Raw genomic sequence first — 12,636 nt, 5'->3', positions numbered from 1 at the left:
GAGCACGGATCCAGCCTCCGCCGGCATGCAGGCAAATCCTGGTAAAGGGCTTTCCCCCCCCCACTGGATCTGTGCTCCGCAAGCCTCTGCCGGCGGCAGGGCGCGGATCCAGCCGGCGGCAGAGGCTTGTGGAGCACGGATCCAGCCTCTGCCGGCATGCAGGCAAATCCTGGTAAAGGGCTTTTCCCCCCCACTGGATCCGCGCTCCGCAAGCCTCTGCCGGCGGCAGGGTGCGGATCCAGCCGGCAGCAGAGGCTTTTGGAGCACGGATCCAGCCTCCGCCGGCATGCAGGCAAATCCTGGTAAAGGGCTTTTCCCCCCCCACTGGATCTGTGCTCCGCAAGCCTCTGCCGGCGGCAGGGCACGGATCCAGCCGGCGGCAGAGGCTTTTGGAGCACGGATCCAGTCTCCGCCGGCATGCAGGCAAATCCTGGTAAAGGGCTTTTCCCCCCCACTGGATCCGCGCTCCGCAAGCCTCTGCCGGCGGCAGGGCGCGGATCCAGCCAGCGGCAGAGGCTTTTGGAGCACGGATCCAGCCTCCGCCGGCATGCAGGCAAATCCTGGTAAAGGGCTTTTCCCCCCCCCACTGGATCTGTGCTCCGCAAGCCTCTGCCGGCGGCAGGGCGCGGATCCAGCCGGCGGCAGAGGCTTGTGGAGCACGGATCCAGCCTCCGCCGGCATGCAGGCAAATCCTGGTAAAGGGCTTTTCCCCCCCACTGGATCCACGCTCCGCAAGCCTCTGCCGGCGGCAGGGTGCGGATCCAGCCAGCGGCAGAGGCTTGTGGAGCACGGATCCAGCCTCCGCCGGCGGCAGAGGCTTGCGGAGCGCAGATCCAGCCGCCGGTGACAGAGGCTCGATCCGCCGTTCTGCAAGCCTCCGCCGCCGGTTAATACCCTTTATTCAGCTCTGGGAAGTGGGGGGAAGGGGGAGAGAGGGGGAGTTTGGGAGGAGGGGGAGCTCCACGGTGCAAAAATAAAGCCCTGCCGCTCTTCATGTTGCTTGCCCGACTGGCTGTCACGGGACCACACGGATCGCCTCGCTCCCACCGGCAGCTGATTCCTTCGAGTTTGGTCTCGAGCGATTTTGCATTTTCTCCAGTGCTGAAAGCCACTCGGCGGATCCCAGCCTCGGCTTATACTTGAGTCAAGAACTTTTTCCAGTTTTGGGGGGTAAAATTAGGGGTCTCGGCTTATACTCGAGTCGGCTTATACTCAAGTATATACGGTAATTTAGTGTATATACAGTATATTGATGTAATCTATAGTAGTATAGTCACTGATTGTAGTTAGTAATTAATGAAATTAATGTCATTGCATATTAATAGTACGTATAATATAAAAATAAATTTTATTAAATTACGTTTTCATTTATTGTATTATTAAGATATAGAGCCTTGGTGGAGCAGTGGGCTAATGCCTCCTTAAGTAACACCAGCTGCCTGCAATTAGTGCAGGTTCGCATCCCACCAGGCTCAAGGTTGACTCAGCCTTTCATCCTTCCGAGGTAGGTAAAATGAGGACCCAGATTGTTGGGGGCAATTAAGCTGACTTTGTAATAATGCCGCTTAGGGGGTGTGTGAAAGCCCTAATAAGTAGGCATATACATAGAATGAAGGCTACTGCTAAGCTTGTAAGCCGCCCTGAGTCTTCGGAGAAGGGCGGGATATAAATGGAATTAAAATAAATAAATAAAAATAAAATAAACTCTTTTATCACTGGCAAACTGTGTGTCATTACACATACTGTACTTTCTGTATGTTATATAGATCTTATATCATGGAGTATACCAGATGGATACGTGCACACAAGCATTTGTGTATACATCTGATATACATATATGTTCTGTCCTAGACCACTTCCCCCGATCTTGCTGATAAGAAGGTCTCTGTGGTTCAGGATGAAACACATCTTGATCCAGCTTCCCACACTTGCCAAACATATTCCACTGAGTTCCTTGAAATCAAAATGAATGTAGGAATGTACCTCTCTCTCAATTTTGTTCTCTTACAACTGTGAATTTTTAGCTTCCTAGAGTTGTTTGGAGTTGGATGGCATAAAATAAAATAATAAGACAAAAGGCATTTGGAGGTACGCTGTTCCAGTTGGAGATAGGCTGGTCCTTGAAAGACCTCTTCTTCCTGAGATTATCCAATACCATTTTAAAACCATGCAATTTAGTGGCCGTCAATTCCACCTTTGAGACAATATAAATCCCATGATCATTACTGTTATACTGGCGCAACAATAATTGCATATTCCTAGAAAATACCAAAAGATACAGAGTGTAAAAATATAGATTACAGCTTGATGTCAGCAAACAGAAATCCCTTTTTGTTGCCACCAAATGATCAACCAGGTTTTTATAATGCTAATCTAATATATTTTCATAAAACAAATCAGCCCAAAATTCTCACTCAAGGGACAAATAAGCAGGCTCAAATTGTTTCATTTTGTGAAGGCCTAACTTGCTGAAGAACCCTAAAATGTTGGGAAAGAAGAACAAAAGAGAAGTCAACAAGGCAAATTGACTTAATTACAGTGGCTATGAGCGCCCCATTGGAAGACTTATCCTATGCTGAGGACAGTTTATTCTGAAAAAGATCTATTTAGTTGTGAAAAGTCAATACCAAATTAAAATGGTGCATAATCAATCAATGAATCAAATAAACAGCAAAACAATAGAAGTTTCAATAGCAATATATTTTTTAAAATATCATGGGGGCTTCAAAAATCCAGGTAATCATTACATTCAACACTATCAGGATTTATCGCTTTCATCTATTTATCATACAATTTTTTTTATCCCACATCTGATATCTTTACTCTTCATCTAACCTTTAGTTCCACCTATACCAGCATGAAATCTGCTGCCTCACCCTTGATCTCTCCTCCTATTGCTCCAAACTAAATCTGCACAACATGAAGTATGATCAGAATTGTTGGTAGGTGTATCATTTGAAGTAGCGGCATCATATAAAGAAATAAAAAAGAAAATGGAGGCTTTCTTCATGGAAGTTTTGCATCAAACTATCAATATTAGCAGACAGTTAATCACCAATAAATCAGTGGAAAGACAAATTAGAATATTCTGAAGCAGACTACCTACAGTGATGTCTTCCAGATATGCTGGATTACAATCCTCCTCATTAACAACCTGCTTATTTATTCAATGCTATTACATATTACTATTCAATGAGCTGTTGTTTTTCATGGAGTACCATGCAATACCCTTGCAGGACCCAGTAAGGGTTTCTCCAGCATTTCTATCCTGGTATATATTATCAAAATGACTAAAGTCTTTTGTGCTGCTTGCAATATGAATAAAAAGTTTCTTTTATATATTGAACTCATGCTTAACTTAGACCCTTTTAAAATGAATTAAGTTATGAATCATAACTACCTTAAATCCATCTATTTCATGAGAGTATCTTTTACTATTGTATCTATGCTTAATAAAGAGATTCATGGTTAAAAGGAGAATAGATATATGCCTCTTTGGGCATAGCTAGAGCTTTAGACTACTTGTGGTCTTCTCTGGGGAAAAGACACCTGGGCATAGATAGGAGGGAGGGAGGTGAGGGAGATAAAATGCAAGACAGGGAAGGATTGCCTTGTGTGGTGTGAGTAGGCCCGTCTATGAACTGTTATTGTAGAAGCTCATCTGTGAATGAGTTCTTTGTGTGATGGATACTGTAGGACTACCTCTGGATTGAGTGCATTGATTAGTTAGGAGCCTGAAAGAGGTTGACCTCTGGAGATAAATAATCTGCTTCTTCCCAGCTGGGACTGGTTGACTTGGCGACGAGGCTATGAGGGGGTGGAAAGCTGCACAAAGGACAAAGATCATTTCCTTTACCTGGGCTTGCTTGCTCACTTGCACTCAATTCTCACTCAGACATCATTCATGTTGACTCTGCACTCTTTATCTAATTGCACTCTTCTCTTAAAACTAAACTCATCTCATGAGGTTCCCACATAGCATCTAGTTTCTTGGAGTGCGTGTGAGTGTATTTGGGAAGAAGAGAACTATAAGCCCTCAGCGCACCCTGTATAATTTGCCACTCATGATGGTCCCTATTCTGTCACTTTAGTCTAAGGCCCAGCTCAAGCAATATTACTTAGTGACCCCATACTCAGTCATTCACAAGTAAGAAGCAGATGTTATGGAAAGCAGTAGGCTTATTATGATGGGAAAGTTCTGTCTGCAATGTGAGAACTATGTTGGCTTGTTTTGCTTGAACCTTGATGGTACTGCTAACAACTGATGGTAATGGACAAGACTGCAACAAGGGACAACTTATTCGCGTTAGTTCTCAAACTGAGTTCACTGGTATAGCAACAGACTCAGCAAGTGACAGAGTTGAAATAAAATTCGGGAAATGTGATTAAATGTTGATGAAAAAATAAATGAGTAGAATTGGTATAATTTGTAACTAATTTTCATATAGCAGGTTATCTGTGGGATACTGTCAAATATTATTTGTTACATCAGCAGTTGTGTAGTGTTGCCAAATACTGATGCATGTCAGACCTGTTGAATATTAACTCCCTGCAATATCTTCAGATGCCATATATTGATTTTGATTATAAAATATTCACTGAATGTTGACATAGTCAGAGCATGTTTAGAGAATAATATTCTCACATTAAATTTTGTATATGCAAATTTCTAGAAGACTTCTTTGGAGCCAGTGAGAGGTGTAACACGAGAAATGTCTTGTTCAAGAACTCTTTATAAGTCTACCCAGAAGTCAACTTAATATCTTTGCACAGGTATATGTACAATATAGCCAACAGTTTTCTCAGCTTTCTCAGCTCCAGCCCCATACTTGTACTGTGAGCATAACATCACTTTAATAGATATCAAGTTCTGTAGAATAGAGAAATGTCAGTTGGGTTCTTATACAGTGATTGCCAGCAATTCTGATGTTAAATCAGCCTTTTCTTATCCTGGCATTCTCCTTGTGTTGACACTACAGAATCAGGGGTGTCAAACTGCCAGGCCGCAAGCCAGATGCATCATGGTGAAACCACGCCCACCCCATTGCTGGCAATGGAAAAAAACTCACGATACGTCGCAACACGTCATGTGACATTGCAAGTTTGACACCCCTGCTACAGATGGACACATACAGACTTTTGTAATTGTCTATCCAATTTGCAGCCAGGAAAAAATCAGTGGAGAATTGTGAGCATGGAAATTGTCCAATTATGTTTGAATGGCAGGATTCTCTCTTAATAGTGATAATAGAAGCACTACCAGAGTTCAAACGAATGCCTTTCTTTCTGATGTAACAGCAGTATGGAAATCCAAGGAGGCTTCAGAGAGCTGAGGAAATTACACTGAAAAACAGGACAAGTTCATACAGCTCTTGGCCACCACACCACTAAATGGGTACAAGAATTCCATCCATGAAAATCTGCTTTTGAGATTCCTTTGTTTTTAAAATTTCTAAAGCAAATTTTCTCTAGCCAGGAGAGAATGAAAATTGTCAAAAAATGACAGGAAAAAAACCAGGAGGATTTATGTCTCAGAATTAATTGAAAACTTCTCAGAGGGTGTATGTATCAAGACATAGGAAACAGTTTAAAGACTCAGCAAAAACTGCTCAACAAAGGTAAGAATTTGAGGTATTTACACGTTGCTGGATAAATAAAACATGATCTCAAAAAGCAGGGACTTTGAGGAAGCAGATACAATTTGAAACACAACATTAAGCTAAGATCACCTATTATTTTATTTATTTATTTATTTTATTACATTTATATACCGCCCTTTCCCGAAGGACTCAGGGCAGTTTACAGGGTGATTAAAAAACAAAGATACAAAAGTTAAAAACAGATTAAAAAAATTATATTCGTCCCTGCATAAATAAAACCCCAGTTAAAATTAAGATTAAAGCTAAAATTAGAATTCTCAGCCTGGGCCAGAGAGCTCGAAGAGCCAGGTCTTCAGGCCCCGGCGGAATGAATGGAGGTCAGGGGCAGTCCTCAGCTCCACTGGCAGCTGGTTCCAAAGGGCAGGCGCACCCACTGAGAAGGCCCTTCCCCTGGGTGTTATCCGCCAACAGTCTTTTATCGGCGGCACCCTGAGAAGGCCCTCCCTGTGGGAGCACACTGGACGAAGGGAACTTGATGCCGGCAGCAGGTGTTCCCTCAGATATCCCGGACCCAAGCCATTTAGGGCTTTATAGGTCATCACCAGCACCTTGAATCTCATCCAGAGGGCAACCGGGAGCCAATGTAGCTCGCGGAGTAGAGGTGTTACATGGGAGTATCGGGAAACCCCCGTCACAACTCGCGCGGCCGCATTCTGCACCAGCTGAAGCCTCCGAGTGGTCCTCAAGGGCAGCCCCATGTAGTAGTCTAAACGGGAGGTCACGAGCGCATGAGTGACTTAGGACATAGATGAGAGAGAGAGAGAGAATAGACACTCATGTAGAGATAGAACAAATAAAAAACTGGGTGATAAAGTGGATACAAAACTTCAGAGATAAAGTCACAATACAAAAGTTAAAGTCATGGAAAAATTAAGAGAAAATTGGTACATTATGTTTTAATGTCAATATTTACCAAGATAGACAAATAATATAACAATAAATACTTGAGTGTCATAACAAAAGGAACATTTTATCACATGTGGTTATGTAAAAAAAATCCTCAAAAATATTGGAAAGAAATATGTCAAAATATTCAGAAAACTAATATAAAATTTGAACTGAAAGCAAAAATATTTTAGAGGCATGGTTCCAGAAAAAAATAAACGAAAATATCATAATTAATTAAGACATAGCCAAGAATAAATCTGGCAGACAACTGGAAGACAGGAAGTAAAAGTATGATTCCTGTATGAAAGTCAAGAGTGGATCTTTGGGGAAAATGAATATGGGAAAAAAATGGAGGAAAGAGAAAAGAAAGAACTACTATCAGAAGGGAAAGCATGCGTCCTGTATGAAAAAGTGTTCAGGGGTGTCAAACTCAATTTCATTGAGGGCTGCATCAGCATTGCTGGGTGGGTATGGCCTACTGGGTGGGCGTGGCTAGAGTGCGTATGGCCTACTGGGTGGGCGTGGCCAGCTCTACATCATTCGCATCAAGGGTGCCTATGGGGGCCTGGGCAGGAGTGGGACAGATCTGAGGGTCTCTGGCAGAAGGAGAGTCTCTGGGCCAGGGCCAAGGCAGTGGGGGCCGTTCCCTCACTGTTTCCAGGATGGCTTCGCGGGCCACATGAAACCACTTCACAGGCCGGATCCAGCCCCCGGGCTTTGTGTTTGACATGTCTGCCCTACAGAATGAAATAAATTGGTCATAAGGAGAAGGCATGTGTAAGTTATGCTGAGAATTATTTTTGATTGCAGCAGGAAATAACACTGTGAAAAAGTAATGTTATAGAACACCACAGATAAGTGTGGTGTTATGAGAATGGAAAGTACGAAAAGCATGTTTTTTTGGAAAGATGAATGAAAAGAGGCCATGTAAAAAGAAAATGCACGTAAGAAAATGATTGCTGCAAAAAAATTAGGGCGACCATGATATTTTATAACATGCATATAAAGTAATGGTCCCAATGAAGGTAGTCAAATACAGCAACAAATAGTTAAGATTAAAGAGGTGGCAAAATTGCCAAGCAATTTTTGATGCACATTGTTTTGGAAGTGGGTGAAGAAACTACTCATTTGAACAGTGATTTGAATGAAAAGTGAGAGAGATGAAACTTAGAGAGCTCCATGGGGATACATTAAAAATTGAACTGAAATAAATCCACGAAAAAAATGGTATGAGACTGTTGAAAAAGGCTAACACTGCAAGTATAGATGACGTAACCAGAGAATGTTAAAATATGGATATGGTTTATTATGCAGTCGCTGTGCTTAATGTGTGTGGAGGCTGCATGCCTTTCTGACAATTGGAAAATGCTGGTATTGTTCACTTTATAAAGGGAAAAGCAGGAAGAATGAATGCAAACATTATGGGGGGTGGGTGGGATTAGTTTGCTAAGTGCTTGAAAGGCATTTGGCAGGATTCTGATCAAAAGGTAAAACAGATGATAATGAATAAAATGTGGGAAATACAATGTGGCTTCAAGCCAATTGTTTTAGGTCAGGTGTACAAATCAGATTTTTGCTCTTCAGAGGCTATGGGTATTCTTGATCACCCAGGTCATGGTTGTCCCAAAAGTGCTTTTACAAACAGCCACTGGACTTTCTTGGTTTCTTTTTCTTTGAAAATGTTTCACTTCTCACCCAAGAAGCTTCTTCAGTTCCCTTGCTCTTTAGTGGATTACTGAGAAATGTAAAATGAGAAAAATGATAGTAATAGGCACCTTGGGTACAATCCCAAAACATTTGGAGCACCTCTTGAACACCGTTGTCACTGATAAAATTAGTCAATTACAAAAGCCAGCTTTACTTGTTACATCCTGCAACTATTTCTTTAATACCATCAAACAACATCTGCCTATCCCAGGTCCTTGGAAAGATGGGTGGATAAAAATGCCAGTCTAAACACCTGGCTAACTCTGTGACCGTCCATAATAATAATGATCATGTAGTGGGAGATGAGGGACGCGGTGGCTCATTGGGTTAGGACGCTGAGCTTGTCGATCAGAAGGTCGGCAGTTTGGCGGGTCGAATCTCGAGTGCCGTGTAGCAGAGTGAGCGCCTGTTACTCGTCCCAGCTTCTGCCAACCTAGCAGTTCGAAAGCACATAAAAATGCAAGTAGAAAAATAGGGACCACTGTGGTGGGAAGGTAACAGCGTTCCGTGCGCCTTTGGCGTCTAGTCATGCCGGCCACATGACCACGGAGACGTCCTCGGACAAGCGCTGGCTCTTTGGCTTTGAAACGGAGATGAGCACCGGCCCCTAGAGTCGGAAACGACTAGCATGCATGTGTGGGGGAACCTTTACCTTTACCTAGTGGGAGATGGGTGTTGAATAGATATCTTCTCCAAAAGACAGATTCCCTTCTCGGGGCAGGAATTTCTGGTCAGGTCTTTTATCTTCTCAGTAACATCCAAAAACCAGTGAACATTTGGTTTAATACTGATCCATTAAGCAATTGCTCTCCCAAGTCATTTAACAGCAGCCCTTATGAATAAATAAACAAAAGGGTAGTAAAGCAATTAGACTAAGAACAGTGAAAATCCATTCTGTTAGTACAATGAGATAGATAGTTACATCTAGATTATTGAAGAAATCCTTTTCTTTCCAGAGAGAGAGAGAGAGAATAGGATCAAAATCTCAGTGCTCACCAATTTCTATATGTTAATTAATTGTTAATTATTCTATTCTCCTGTTGTCTTGGATACAGGAACAATTCTGATATTCCCATAACAAGAGTGCCTGAATTTTATGTTCATGGAATCTTACCAGACTAGCTTACCATTTGATGAAGTGAGACAACCATCTCAGACGGCAATAGTGGTGGTGTGGTAATGCAGCAAAGGTCTTGGTGGACATCCCCATGTTTCCCGCAAAGCTTGCTGATAGGTGGATAAGGTGATAAAGTAAGATTAAGCTGTCGTTCCAGTTAGGATCTGTGTGTATGGCTGCGGAAAGTTTATCTCAGCCAATAAATTAATTTGGCACAGATCTGTGACTGGAAAGCAAAAAAGGAGAAACTTCATCAAGAATGAATCAACGGCTGCATTTCGTCTTCAAATGACATGCTGGAAGCTATGCTTCAAAATGTCCAGGTCTGGAAAATATAAACTAAAATTAACCTCATGTACAGGTAGACCTTCACTAACAAGCACAATTGACCCCAACATTTCTGTTGCTAAGTGAGACAGCTGTTAAATGAGTTTTGCCCCATTTCACAACCTTTCCTGCCAAAGTTGTTAAGTGAATCACTGCAGTTGTTAGGAGAGCAATGTGGTTGTTAAGTGAATTTGGCTTCTCCATTGACTTTGCTGGTCAGAAAAACCGGAAAAGGTCATCACAAAAGTCAGGGACACTGCAGCTGTGATAAATATGAGGCAGTTGCCAAGAGTGTGGATGTTGATCACATGACCATGGGGATGCTGCAATGGTCATAAGTGTGAAAAACTGTCATAGGTCACTTTTTCCAGTGCCATTGTAACTTCAAACAGTCACTAAACAAACTGTTGTAAGTCGAGGACTACCTGTATAGTTAAATTAAACATAGGTAATTCTCTTTATATATTTAACTATTCTTCTCTGTTCAGTTCAATGTTACAGCTTGATGACAGTTTTCAAAAATTGGAGAGCCATACCAAAGAATTGGAATCTCAGTTTATCACTCATTCATATTTACAGAATTCTTGCCTTTGAAAAAAAGGCAATGGCAGATTTTATAATATAGAATGTATTATTTTCTCTCAGGACTTCTGTACCTCCTGGCAGATTGGATTATATTCTCAATCATTCACAGGTAGAAAAAGTTGTCGGTGTTGACTTTTTTTTTTTTAAAAAAAGCCATGGTCCATGGTATTTTCCCACAATGTCATACACAGCAGCAAGACCACTATAGGGTCTACCATAAGGGTGCAGAAAGTGAAGCTCAAGCCTGCAACCTTCTAGCATCCATGTTTTGTACTCATTTCAACACTTAAAGTTCCCAAAACAAACTTTGGACTTGTCCGCTTTTGGAGTATATCTCTTAAAGCCTTGTAAAGACCTCAAGCTGACAGAGGTTGCACACACACCTGGCCTTCCAGAAGTCTGTTTACTCATTGCTGGAAATAGACCTCAAATCTTTCTTGCTGCCTTTACCCTCCAATCTCCAGGAAGTAATATGAGGTAAATGTCTGTGGAAATTCTCAGTCATCCAGGTTACGGTTATCCCAAAGGTGCTTTTCCATGAGGCAACTGGACTTTCTTGTCTGAAGAAGCTTTTTGGATGAGGAGCGAAACGTCTTCAAAGAAAAACAAGGAAGTCCAATTGCCTCATGAAAAAGCACCTTTGGGATAATATGAGGTAATAATGTGTCCAGGTTCTTGCATCACATTGTAGGAGCTTCTGGATAGAATTAACACTCTTTAGCACTTATTTAGATTCAGTTTGATCCAAATAGAGATTGAAAATGATTCTGAGACTGATCTGATTATTTATTTCAATAGGGCTTCTTATCTCACTAATGCTAACAAATGTTTTTTTTTAAAAAAAATAGAATATAAAAACCCCTGAAGGACTGTCACTAAACCAATGTCCCCCAAACTTGAGCTGTCCAATGTATTAAACTTCAACTGACACACTTTCCAGCCCTCATGGCTATGAGAATCCTGGGAATTACAAATAACTATTTATGTGACAGCAGCATTATATTTTTATTTTATTTATTTTAATTCCATTTATATCCCGCCCTTCTCCGAAGACTCAGGGCAGCTTACAAACTTAGCAGTAGCCTTCATTCTATGTATATGCCCGCTTATTAGGGCTTTCACACACACCCCAAGCGGCATTATTACAAAGTCAGCTTAATTGCCCCCAACAATCTGGGTCCTCATATAATGTAGGGAGCCAACCTTCCAGGCCCCATACACAGCAACATCTATGCTTCACATCTATGCTTCTCAGGCCAACAGTGCTAGGAGACATCAACCTCCATGCCTGGAGTTGGCCCTAAGAGTACGGTGAGCAGATTTACCATGTCCCTGCTTGAACCTGGAATATCGAGGCCATAAGGCCATTGGATAAGTTTGCCCCAAGAGGCTCCATGGTTTACTTCAGAAATTTTGAAGAGGAACTGGCAGAAGATATGTCTAGAGCAATAGTGAGGAAATAGCAGAAGTGAAACCTAGTTAAATGATAGAGGAAGATATAAATCAATGCAACCAGCCATTGATATGAGTTAATGTTTGGGCATATGCTTTGGTAATAAGGATGGCAAAGAATCAATACATATCTGTTCTTACTGCATTGGCAGAATATTGCTCAGGACTCATGTTTCTTGAACACATTTCATCTCCTCTTTGGAATAGCTTTTTTCAGAAATAGGTATAGTACCCACTTTCCCTGCCTACAAGTAGTTTAAAAATGACCCAGAGACTGTCCTTTTCAAGAGGTCCCCCACCCTGTTCCCTTAAGCCCCCACTCTCTAACTTTCCTGAGAACAACAAACACCTGGCTCTTTAAGAGAGTATCCTTATTCTGCAAGTTCCACAACACGAATTGTCTCACACCTTCCTATGTGTTTTGCCTTTTCCTTGATTTTATATTATTATGTTGGTAGTTGGGTTATGATTATTACTTTATGATTTTTAGTTGAATGTTAGGACCCTGGAATCACTGAAGCTATAAGGGTTACATGCATTCACAAATGCAAACATGAAATATTTGACTTTTTTACACAGCAGAGCTTCACCATTGAAGTTGTTGTTTCTTGACTTGTATGATTCACAGTATTGTTTGATAGTTTTACTGGATAATTACTTATTCCCCCTTTTCAATGCTCAGCACATTAGTCTGAACTTTATTGAGGTAATAATTTGGGGTCTGGTTATTTATTGAGAGAAGTAGTTGAAGTCGTCAAGAAAATGCCTTTGGAATCCCTTAGATTTCAATTTTAATAACTGAAAAAGAATCAACACATGGACTCTTCATGAATATTATCTTGTTTCCTATATTTATATGTTTTTCAAAAGTTAAGCTAGAAGATGGAAAAGAGATTTATG

Source organism: Vipera ursinii (genome assembly GCF_947247035.1).
Source record: "Vipera ursinii genome assembly, chromosome: 4".
NCBI lineage: Eukaryota > Metazoa > Chordata > Lepidosauria > Squamata > Viperidae > Vipera > Vipera ursinii.
This window is presented reverse-complemented; position numbering follows the sequence as displayed.